Source organism: Mandrillus leucophaeus, unplaced genomic scaffold, assembly GCF_000951045.1.
Source record: "Mandrillus leucophaeus isolate KB7577 unplaced genomic scaffold, Mleu.le_1.0 Scaffold267, whole genome shotgun sequence".
In the NCBI taxonomy this organism is placed as follows: domain Eukaryota; kingdom Metazoa; phylum Chordata; class Mammalia; order Primates; family Cercopithecidae; genus Mandrillus; species Mandrillus leucophaeus.
In genome coordinates this window covers 943,574-954,922 of record NW_012102776.1, presented here as the reverse complement: position 1 = coordinate 954,922, position 11,349 = coordinate 943,574, and the positions used below count along the sequence as shown (strand labels likewise).

General features: G+C 39.7%; 1 pseudogene; it reads left to right on the top strand.

The window, feature by feature from the left end:
- Positions 1 to 11,349, top strand: part of LOC105542751 — a 114,660-nt pseudogene that overhangs the window by 100,520 nt on the left and 2,791 nt on the right.

Genomic DNA, 11,349 nt, shown 5'->3' with positions numbered 1-11,349 from the left:
TATATCCTAAATTATCTTTCTCAAGTTCAAAGTTCTGCAAATCTCTAGGGCAGGGGCAAAATGCCACCAGTCTCTTTGCTAAAACATAGCAAGAGTCACCTTCTCCAGTTTCTAACAAGTTCCTCATGTCCATCTGAGACCACCTAAGCCTGAATTTCATTGTCTATTTCATTATCAGCATGTTGGTCAAAGCCATTCAACAAGTCTCTAGGAAGTTCCAAATTTCCCCACATTTTTCTATCTTCTTCTGAGGCCTTCAAACTGTTCCAACCTCTGCCTGTTACCTAATTCCAAAGTTGCTTCCACATTTTCAGATATCTGTTCAGCAGTGCACCACTATACTAGTACCATACTGTATTAATCTGTTTTCACACTGCTAATAAAGACATACTGAAGACTGGGTAATTTATAAAGGCTAGAGGTTTAATAGACTCACAGTTCCGCATGCCTGGGGAGGCCTCACAATCATTACGGAAGGCAAGGCGGAGCAAAGTCATGTCTTACATGGATAGCAGCAGCCAAGATAAGAGAACTTGTGCGTGGAAATTCCCCTTTTTAAAACAATCAGATCTCATGAGACTTATTCACTATCACAAGAACAGCATGGGAAAGACCTGCCCCCATGATTGAATTACCTCCCACCAATCCCTCCCGTGACATGTGGGAATTATGGGAGCTACAATTCAAGATAAGATTTGGGTGGGGACACAGCCAAACCATATCAACTAGTATCCAGAATCTACAAGGAACTCAAGAAAAAAAAAATCACATCAAAAGTGGACAAGTTACATGAATAGACATTTCTCAAAAGATATACAAATGGCCAAGAATCATATGAAAAAAATGTTCAACATCACTCATTATTGAGGAAATGCAGATAAAAACCATAAGGAGATACCAGCTTACTCCTGCAAGAATGGTGATTATTAAAAAGTCAAAATCAATAGATGTCACTCTCTCAGGTAAAGAAGTGGCTATGCAAAGGGCATTCCTTGAAAACATTGTAAGGCAAATGAACAACTGCTGCCTGGGACAAAAGATTACAGTTAACAGCCTGGGATGAAAAGCCAGAGGGAGAGTTTCTTTGGTAAATCAGGGAATTGAAAGGTGCCTACCTATACTGGGAAATTTAGAATGCCACATGTATGCCCAGGGCAGGATGCATGCTAGGAAAGTACCAGAGAAGACCCAGAGTTTTCACCTTTGGCTGACCTTTAGGCTCAGTACAAGCACAAAGTTCAGGTTAACACAGAGTTGTAAACAGCCTAAGTATTGAAAGAGCTCCTCAATCTCAAGACAGTTTGCAAAGACTGGGAAAGTTTGTTTTTTTCTGTTCTTGGCTCCAGGCATTGAAAGCAATGTCTGTCAACACTAGCTAACCACAAGCTAAAGGAACAAAGAACTCAGAGCATACACTCCCAAAATACAGACTTTACAAAAATAGTTTAGAAAAGTAAACAAACCACTACAATCCACAGCAAGCTGAAACAGAATAAAAAACAATGATAAGGGGGAAGAATCTGATCCAGAGCTACCATATTATATTAAATATGTCCAGTTTTCAGCAAAAATTATGATGTAAGGAAACAAGAATGTATGACCTATTCATAGATTAACAGAAACTGTGTACATTTAAGTGGCTAATTTTTTTTCTTCAACTTTTAAGTTCTGGGGTACATGTGCAGGATGTGCAGGTTTGTTACGTAGGTAAATGTGTGCCATGGTGGTATGCTGCACTGATTATCCCATCACCCAGGTATTAAGCCCAGCATCCATTAGCTATTCTTCCTGATTCTCTCCCTCCCTGTGCCCACTCTGTCTCAACAGGCCTCAGTGTGTGTTGCTCCCCACCATGTGTCCATGTGTTCTCACTGATTTTCTGTTCCTGTGTTAATTTGCTAAGGATGACAGCTTCTAACTCCATCTATGTCTCTGTAAAGGACATGATCTTGTTCTTTTCCATGGCTGCATAGTATTCCCTTGTGTGTATGTACCACATTTTCTTTATAAAGCCTATCACTGATGAGCATTAAATGGTTAATTTTATGTTATGTGAATTTCACCTCCATTAAAAAATCATTGGATCCTAAATTTCAACACCTTCCCCCCCCCAAAAAAAAAAATGTACCAGAAAATTTGATTTGAGTGATCTTGATTAGCAGTAGAATTAAAATTAAGCTACCCTGGTAAAGTACACATATTAGGTAAAGGGTACATGGGAACTGTCTGTTATTATTTCTCTTCTTTACTGATACCTAATAAATGTACATATTTATAGGGTACAGGTGATATTTTGATACATGCATGCAATGCGTAATCATCAAATCTGGGTATTTAGGATATCCATCACCTCAAAGTCATCATTTCTTTGTATTTTGAACATTTCAAATCTCTTCCAGCTATTTTGAAATATACCATAAATTGTTGTTGACTATATCATCCTACTCTGTTATCAGACACTAGAACTTCCTTCTAGCTAACTGTATGTTTGTACCCCTTAACCAACCTCCTCACTGAATCTATAATTATCTAAAAATAAAAACGTTTAATTAAAATATAGCAGGAGTTTGTTGAAAAGCTGAGAGGTGGCTTAAACTTTGGGATATACTTAGACACTTAGGATTTTATGTATTTATCTGTTTTCTACTTATTTAGTATACATGTAGCACTTAATATGTATTAGACACAGTCCTAAGTGCTTTACAAAAATTAACTCAGTAAATGAATCATTTTACCAGCCAGTTCCTGGAGCAGTGTCTCTAGTAGTTGGAACACGTGTGGCACTCAGTAAACACTAAGTAGATATTGTTTAATGATTAGATGGTAATATTTTCCAAGTTGCTTTTACTGCCTTCATGTCCCAATTTCTGCTTCTGGATTCTTTCTTCATTCCTGGTTTCTGCTATCTAAATACCTCTAGATTTTAAGATATTTCTGTCTTTGTTTGGGCTCCCCTGAAAGCAGAGCATAGGATTAGAAGTTGGGAAGCTGGGAGCATATGCTATCATTAGGAGGGGAACCCAGGAATCAGTAGTGAAGAAGCTTAGAATGAGATAGGGAAAGAGAAGAAGCCAATATTAGGATGTGTCATTAGAATTGCAGTCTTGGTGGTGCAGTTTTGCAAGATCCTCTGTGAAGCACACAGAATGCCTATTAGGACTGTTTGTCTAAAAGACTAGGGGTTGGGGCATTTATCTGCCGGTTCCTATCCCTGCTGATTGAGTGTGTCTCTGTACCTTTAACTCCCTCATGCTCCTAGGCTGTGCTTTTGTAGGATTAAGCAAGTTCCTTGGTCATGGAAAAAGGCCTTAATGTAGAAAAGCAGAGACAAAAATGCACAAGCTTAAGATGGGATGTTGGCATTTTGCATAGACCAGTCCACTCCTACTGTAGCTGGGATCAGAGATGGGCTGGGGATGAAAAGTGGAAGAGCAAAAAATATCTGCCATAACTGATGAATTGAATTTTTAATTTAGTAAATGATTTTTAAATGATGATCAAAGGAAATGCCATAAATTAAATGCACAATATAGCCATTACAAATGGAGGCATTAAAGAGCTACACATCAGTGTTCATTTTCAGAAAAGAGATCATTGCCTCAATGGATTGTGGAAATATTTACGATGATAGACACAATCTGTACAAACTCTCTACTCTTAGGTCATGAAAACCTTGTGCTGCTTGCTGTCCTGCCACCCACTCACTCATACTCAAGCTTTTCAGTTTATGGTTCACTCTTCTCAAGTGTCTGTGTTTACCGAACAGCAATTCAAACATTCCCATAAATGGTTTTTGCTTCTCTGCTTTTGTTTCATCATCCTCAGTGGTGAGTACTGCAATTGCTTAAAGTTTAACTGGAATGGTTTTGACTGGTTTATACTCTGATATCATCAGCAGGTCTGCGACCCACCTGGTGTTTGTAATACGGCAGTTTCTCAGATATCAGTCATAGGATATGCAGTTATTAAAAGAAAATGAACACACATCTTTATCAAGCAGCATCAATGCAAATGTAAAGCTGTGTTTATTTTTAAAACGTAAGCCATATTTCATTTCTTTTAAATCACAGAGTACTGTTCTCTAAATGCAATGAGTAGAAGGCAATAAATTCACCCATAGACAAGTCCCTGAGGATGTCTCTCGTCTTTTTTACTAATCTCCCAAATGTCAGAGGGGTAACATGATTGGAAATATGGAGGAAGAGGTAATGGCACATCATCTGGGGGTAAATGTCTCATAGATTATAGCAACGGGTAAGTGAATTATTGTAGTTGAAGATAGTGATTATGGTCATTTGGGGAGAGGATCTAGCCATTCTGAGAGTAAAGTAATTTGGGATATGGCATGCTGACAGGTGTTGGGGCTTTATCTGCTGAGTTGGGTAGAGGATTTAGGTATTCGGGTGTCTCCTTGTTTTGAGAGCCTCTGCAGATTTAGTACCTGTGGGCTGTGGACACTGGAAGAGTGGCTGGAGGTGGGGAGATGTCTTGTTTCCAGGAGTCAGAATAGGTTTGGTTTGTGGTATTTCAAGTGGAGCAGGCCCTCTAGGGATATTGTGAGAGCAGCATACCACTTAATATGACTCTAAGGGAATTCAGAGCATTTTCTTGACTAGTTATAAGAAAACTTGGCCATAGGGACACAGAAACATTGCACTGCGTCCTTAGAGGATAAAGGAAAAGCGATAACCAGTTGGCAATGTCTGCTTTCTCAAACCAAGATGGCAGAATCATATAGTGCTTCTTAAATTTGAAATGTCAGTCCCAGCTTGTCTCAGGAGATGGCTGAAGCCAGTGAGTCTCAACCTGATGAACTCAGATTACAGTTGGCCCGTCCTCATCCCTCGGCTCCTCTCTGTTGCTTCTTTGCTTAAAGTAAGGTTTGGTGATTTCACCTGTGACCTGAAATGGTCAACACTTCCCTTATGTCTTAGAGACCAGGGGCCCTAATTTGTTTTGTGTGTGTGTGTGTGTGTGTGTGTGTGTGTGTGTGTGTGTGTTTAATAAAAATAACATCCCATAGTATCATCTTCTAGATTGAATTTTCTTACCCTAATACACATACTTCACTGCTTTTATTCTCTGTAAAATTTTGCATTCAAGCACTGAAGTGACCCAGGTGTGAGAAAACGATTTTCGAGAAAGGAGTAACAAGTAACAATATTTTTCAGGTGCTTAGATTTACTTTCTCCCAATTCAACCCTGTCCCATTAAGAATGTCATCTAGGGTAGTTTGTCTTTCAGAGGCACTATTCATGGATGAAACTCCTTCAGAAGCGGAAACATAATAGCCTGTCATTTTGGGAGACTGCCTGGCCATTTGGGCCTATCTCACCCTGTAGACATGTCTTTTGGTAATGAATCTTCATTGTAAGAGCCAAAAGGCACGAATATTTTCATAAAGTGTTTCAGTACACAGTGAACAATGACATTCTTCTTTTGAAGAACTTAGTGTATTTTTTAGTTCACTTTTAACTAAGACATTGAAGAAAATGTGCAGTACATGGTAAATTATCTGTCCTAGACTGGATCACCAAAATATACTTCTATGTATTTCTCCACCCTGACACTATATTTTTATTACACATATAATCATTATGGCAGCAACAGTAGTTAATACTTATTGAGTGCTGATTCCTTTTCAGATACTATGTTGAATACCTCCTTACAGTATCTCATGTAATTATCAAAATACTCCTATGAGTTAGATGATGATTATTCCTGTCTTTAACCTAAGATTTGCTTTCTTTCCTATTGTCATTCAGCTAGTAAGATGGTAGAATTTGAACTCAGCTTTGACTCTAAAGACAGTTTTTACATACTAGGGAAGGAATACATTGTAGCATGGTGATTAATTAAATCCACACAAGAAAACATTGATTGCAGGCTCGCCATATATTTTCACTGTGTGAGATGCTAGTTAGCTGAGAAAAAATACAGGGAGTGTGTTAAATGGCTGGGACTGCCATAACACAGTGCAACAGACAGGGTGGCTTAAAAAACAGAAATTTATTTTCTCACGGTCCTGGAGGCGAGAAGTCTAAGATCAAGGTATCAGCAGGATTGGTTTCTTCTGAGGGCTGTGAGGGAAGGATCTATTCTAGGCCTCCCTCCTTGGCTTGTAGATAACTGCCTTCTGCCTTGTCTTCACATCATCTTCCCTCAGTACACATCTGTGTCGAAATTTCCTCTTCTTATAAAGACATTAGTCATATTGGCTTAGGGACCACTGTAAAGACCTCATTTTACCTTGATTACCTTGGTACAAATCTGTCTCCAAATAGTCACATTCTGAGGTACTGGGAGTCGGGACTTCAACGTGAATTTTTGGGAGGACATGTTTCAGCTTATAATAGGTTTCTTACCTCAATGAGCTACAAGCCTACCAAGATATCTCGATATAAAAGAAAGTTGGATGAAATAATATTTGAATAGAAATCATGAAGTTGTATCATGGCTCTAGAGAAATGAGTGATTAATTTTCACTGGAGGTAACAGGAAAGACTTCAATGAGGCAAGTGACATTAAAGCTGGGCTGTGATTATTATGTAAAAATGTAAAAGTGTGAGAATGGACAGGAGAAGACAGGATTTGCGTGACCTCTGGTGTACAGAATGCTGTAGTGTGGGAGAAACAAAGGGATGAGGTGAGAGATGATGTGATGTGCTGGTAAAATGGCTCAGGAGAAAAAAGAGACCTGATTTGTGTCATTTGCCATGGCCTCTGCTCATGACTAATGAGTGCTCTTGGGAGAGTTAACTCCCCAACACATGCTTATATGTGAAGCGTGCTCCTGCTCTTGCCCACTGAATCCGAGAAGCCCTGGGCAGAAAGTAAAAAAGGGGCAAGAAGCTGTGAGTGCAAAGTGAGTCAAACCCATATGGAGAGTCCACTCCAGCTGTGCATGGAGGGGGAGCTGAGACACTAAACCGATATGTCAGGAATCTGACATACCAGGTGAGAGGGCACCATGTTAGACAGAGAGCGGAACATACAATAGCCTGTGATGGGAGAAAGCATGATACGTTTGGAAAAGAGGCCAATGCTGATAAAGCATAGAGAGCTGGACAAAAATGGCCAGATGCAACTAGGGTGTGGGAAAAGGACAAGCCATGTCCCCACATGCTTTTTGGTCATTCTAATGTTCTTGGTGTTCATTCTACAACCCAAAGGGCAACCACTGAATTGTTTCAGGTGTGTTACGAACTGCATGAATGTATGCATGCACATGCACATGGTATGGCAGGGACAAAGTTACATTTGGCAAGATCACACTGACTATAGTGTGAGAAAGTGGATGAAAGGAAGCCAGATTTCTTGTCATAAGACCAACTGAGGATTGTTGCCATGGAGTAGGGTGGAGGTAGTAGACATGGGTTAGAGAAGTATTTAGGCCATACTCAGTAACAGTAACTCAGTGGGCCATGGGATCTAAGTACCATCCTCAGTAAAAGGCAGCAGGTTCCTTACAGTAAAGGCTGTTCACAGGTCTGGAGAAGGGAAAGTAAAAGGAAAGACTGTCATACCTTGTTGGGTCAGAAAGCAAATATGTGTTCAGCAAATGAGAGAAGTACATCAAAATGACTCAGAAGCCAGTTTGGAGGAGTTCTCGTTGGCTAAATGTGAGACAATCTGAGCATCAAAACCATAATAATGGTAATGGATTAAAATACATCAAAGGCAGAAATAGAGTCTGTAACTACACACTTATAAAATAAAGGTCAGTGTGTGGAGGGAGAAACTCTTCTTTACAGAGCATATCAGCTAATTTAAGTGGAGAAAGTGAAATAATTAGAAAATCATTATTTTGCAACACATATGTAATAATTCAAGGAAGATTTATCAATGGACACTAAATTCATTGGGTTAACAGAATAGTCTCAAAACATCGCTCTACATGTTATTTAATTACAAAGAGAAAACAGTAACTTTATTGGAGAGATTTGATGACACTACCTTGACTGATGAAATTTAGCATCATTAACACTGGAACAAACTGACATTATGTACTTCTGGTGATGATACATCTTCTGAGACACACAAAATCACCTAAGTAGTATTTTTGCCAAACATACCTAACCTGCATCTAAATGTAAAGATTTGTCTCCTATCAGAGAAATCAAGATTGAGATACAAGACAAATTGCCTGGACAAATGCTACTGTCACAAAGAACAAAAAAGAGCGTGTGTTTGTGTGTGTGTGTGTGTATGTTCTCCATCAAAGGCTAAAAGGATGTGACAACCAAATGAAAAGCATAATCCCTCGATTGAATCCTGGATAGGGGAAAAATAGCTATAAAGAACCTTTATCTAGATGAAGGTTATACAGGTGCTCATTGTGTTGTATTTCAAGCAGAAAAATAACTTTCCAATATAAAATATATCATGTTATATATGCCATACATGCATATATTCATATATTATAGAATAATAATTATATCTTATAATCTGTATTCAGAAATAAATATATTGTCAAAATTGTCCTAATTTGCAATAGATGTGTTTCATTATAAGATATAGTTTTTCCTCAAAATTCTTTCCTATGATTTCCTTTTTAAAATTTTGTTCCTCTTACCATTCGATTCTCTACATGTCTAAATTTTCATCACATCTCAAACACAGCTGTTTGCTTTGATTGATATCAAGCACTATGCCAGATGCTGAAGACCCAGAGATAAATATGAAAAAAAGATTTTCTGCCCCAGAAGAACTGATAGGCTACTAGAGAACAGAAAAAAGATAAATTAAAATCCAGTGTCTTAAGAACCTTAGCACGACTGGATTTATTTAAGCTGATTCATTATTGTGCACTGCAGTTTAAATGCCTAGATGTAAGCAGCTAATGTGGGTTTTCTCAGCCTCCTTTTAAAAATGCCCATCCAGTCACCATAAAGGAGGAAAACTGACAACATCACTTAAAGTTAAGACTTAGGGGAATGATGGATGAGAAGTCAAAGTTTGTGATTCTGTTTCTGACCCCTTGAGAAGGGAGGCCTTCTCTTCAGCTGTGGGTTTGATGCTTAAACAAGATAGTGAATGTGAAAGCAGCTAGTAAACTACAAGATAAAGAGATATGAAGACCTGAAGGTAGTCTTTCCTGTCCAAAGTTGGAAACAGTACTACTACCATTTCTTGGGAGGAGCTTGAAGAAGTAAAAGAAGTGTTTAGTGGGATTATTCACAATAGTGGGTATGTCTGCGACTGTGAACTCCAAGACCTGTTTAATGAAGCAAGCCTTCCTATGCCAGGCTACAAGGTATATGAGAAAATTCTAGCAGTTGCTGACAACAACCAACATGGCAAAATCAATTTGAAGAATTTGTGTTACTGATGCAAGAATTAAAAAGGAAAGATATTAGCAAAACATCCTGAAAAATAATGAACATGAGGCAAATAATTACTGCTGTGAGAGGAACTTCATCTATTTCCAGTAAGGGCGCACAACATTCATATCAGGGGGAAAAAGGGGCTTTTGTTAACTGGATAAACAAAGCCCTGGAGAATGAACCTGACTATAGTCTTGTAAATGAAGCATCTTATACCCATGAACTTCAATGATGGCAGTATCTTCAAGTTACTTGCAGATCTCATCCTTCTTTGCAAAATGATCAATTTATTTGAACCAGATACAACTGATGAAACAGCCATTAATAAAAAGCTCACCACTTTCACTCTTTCTGAAAGTTTAAACCTAGTTGATATGATTTAGCTCTGTGTCCCCACCCAAATCTCACCATGAATTATAGTTCCCATGATCCACAAGTATCATGGGAGAGACCTGGTGGGAGGTAATTTAATCATGAGGGCAGTTATCCTCATGTTGTTCTCATGATAGTGAGTTCTCAGGGGATCTGATGGTTTTACAAGGGGCTTTCCCCCCTTTTGATCTGCAGTTCTCCTTCCTGCCATCATGTGAAGAAGGATGTGTTTGCTTCTCCATCCACCATTCACCATGACTGTAAGTTTCCTGAGGCTTCCCCAGCCCTGTGGAATGGCAAGTCAATTAAAGCTCTTTCCTTTATAAATTACCCAGTCTTGGGCATTTCCTTAAGGCCATGTGAGAATGGACTAATACAATAAATTGGTACTCGGTAGTGGGACACTGCTGTAAAATTACCTGAAAATTTGGAAGTGACTTTGGAACTTGGTAACAGGCAGAGGTTGGAACAGTTTGGAGGGCTCAGAAGACAGGAAGATGTGGGAAAGCTTGGAACTTCCTAGAGACTTGTTAAATGGCTTTGACCAAAATGCTGATAGTGATATGGACAATGAAGTCCAGGCTGAAATGGTCTCAGATGGAGATAAGGGACTTGTTAGGAACTGGAATAAAGGTGCCTCTCAGTATGTTTTAGTAAAGAGACTGGCTTTTTTTTTTTCCCTCTTCCTTTGCCCAAAGATCTCAAAGATCTGTGGAATTTTGAACTTGAGAGAGATGATTTTGGGTATCTGGTGAAAGAAATTTCTAAGCAGCAAAGTGTCCAAGACGTGACTTGGATGCTGTTGAAAGCATTCAGTTTTATATACTCACAAAGATATAGTTTGGAATTGGAACTTATGTTTAAAAGGGAAGCAAAGTTAGGAAAATTTGCAGCCTGACAATGTGATAGAAGAGAAAAACCCATTTTCTGAGGAGAAATTCAAGCAGTCTGCAGAAATTTGTATAAGTACTGAGGAGCCAAATGTTAATCACCAAGACAATGGGGAAAATCTCTCCAGGGCATGTCAGAGGTCATCCCAGCAGTCCATCTCATCACAGGCCCAGAGCCTCAGAAAGGAAAAATGGTTTCATGGGCCAGGACCAGGTCCTTGCTGCTTTGTGCAGTCTCAGGGCTTGGTGCCCTGCGTCCCAGACATGGTTAAAAGAGGCCATGGTAGAGCTGAGGTCGTGGCTTCAAAGGGTGCAAACTCCAAGCCTTGGTGGCTAACACATGGTGTTGGGCCTGAGGGTGCACAGAAGTCGAGAATTGAGGTTTGGGAACCTCTACCTAGATTTCAGAGGATGTGTGGAAATATCCGGATGTGTAGGCAGAAGTTTGCTGCAGTGGTGGAGCCTTCATGGAGAACCTCTGCTAGGCCAGTGAGAAAGGGAAATGTGGGACTGAAGCCCCTACACAGAGTCCCCACTGGGGCACTGCTTAGCAGAGCTGTGAGAAGAAGACCACTGTCTTCCGGACCTCAGAATGATAGATCCACTGGCAGCTTGCACTGTGAGCCTGGAAAAGCCACAGAGACTCAACACAAGCAGTCAGGAGGGGGACTGTGCCCTGCAAAGTCACAGGGGCAGAGCTGCCCAAGGCTGTGGGATCTCATCTTTTGCATCAGCATGCCCTGGATGTGAGACATGGAGTC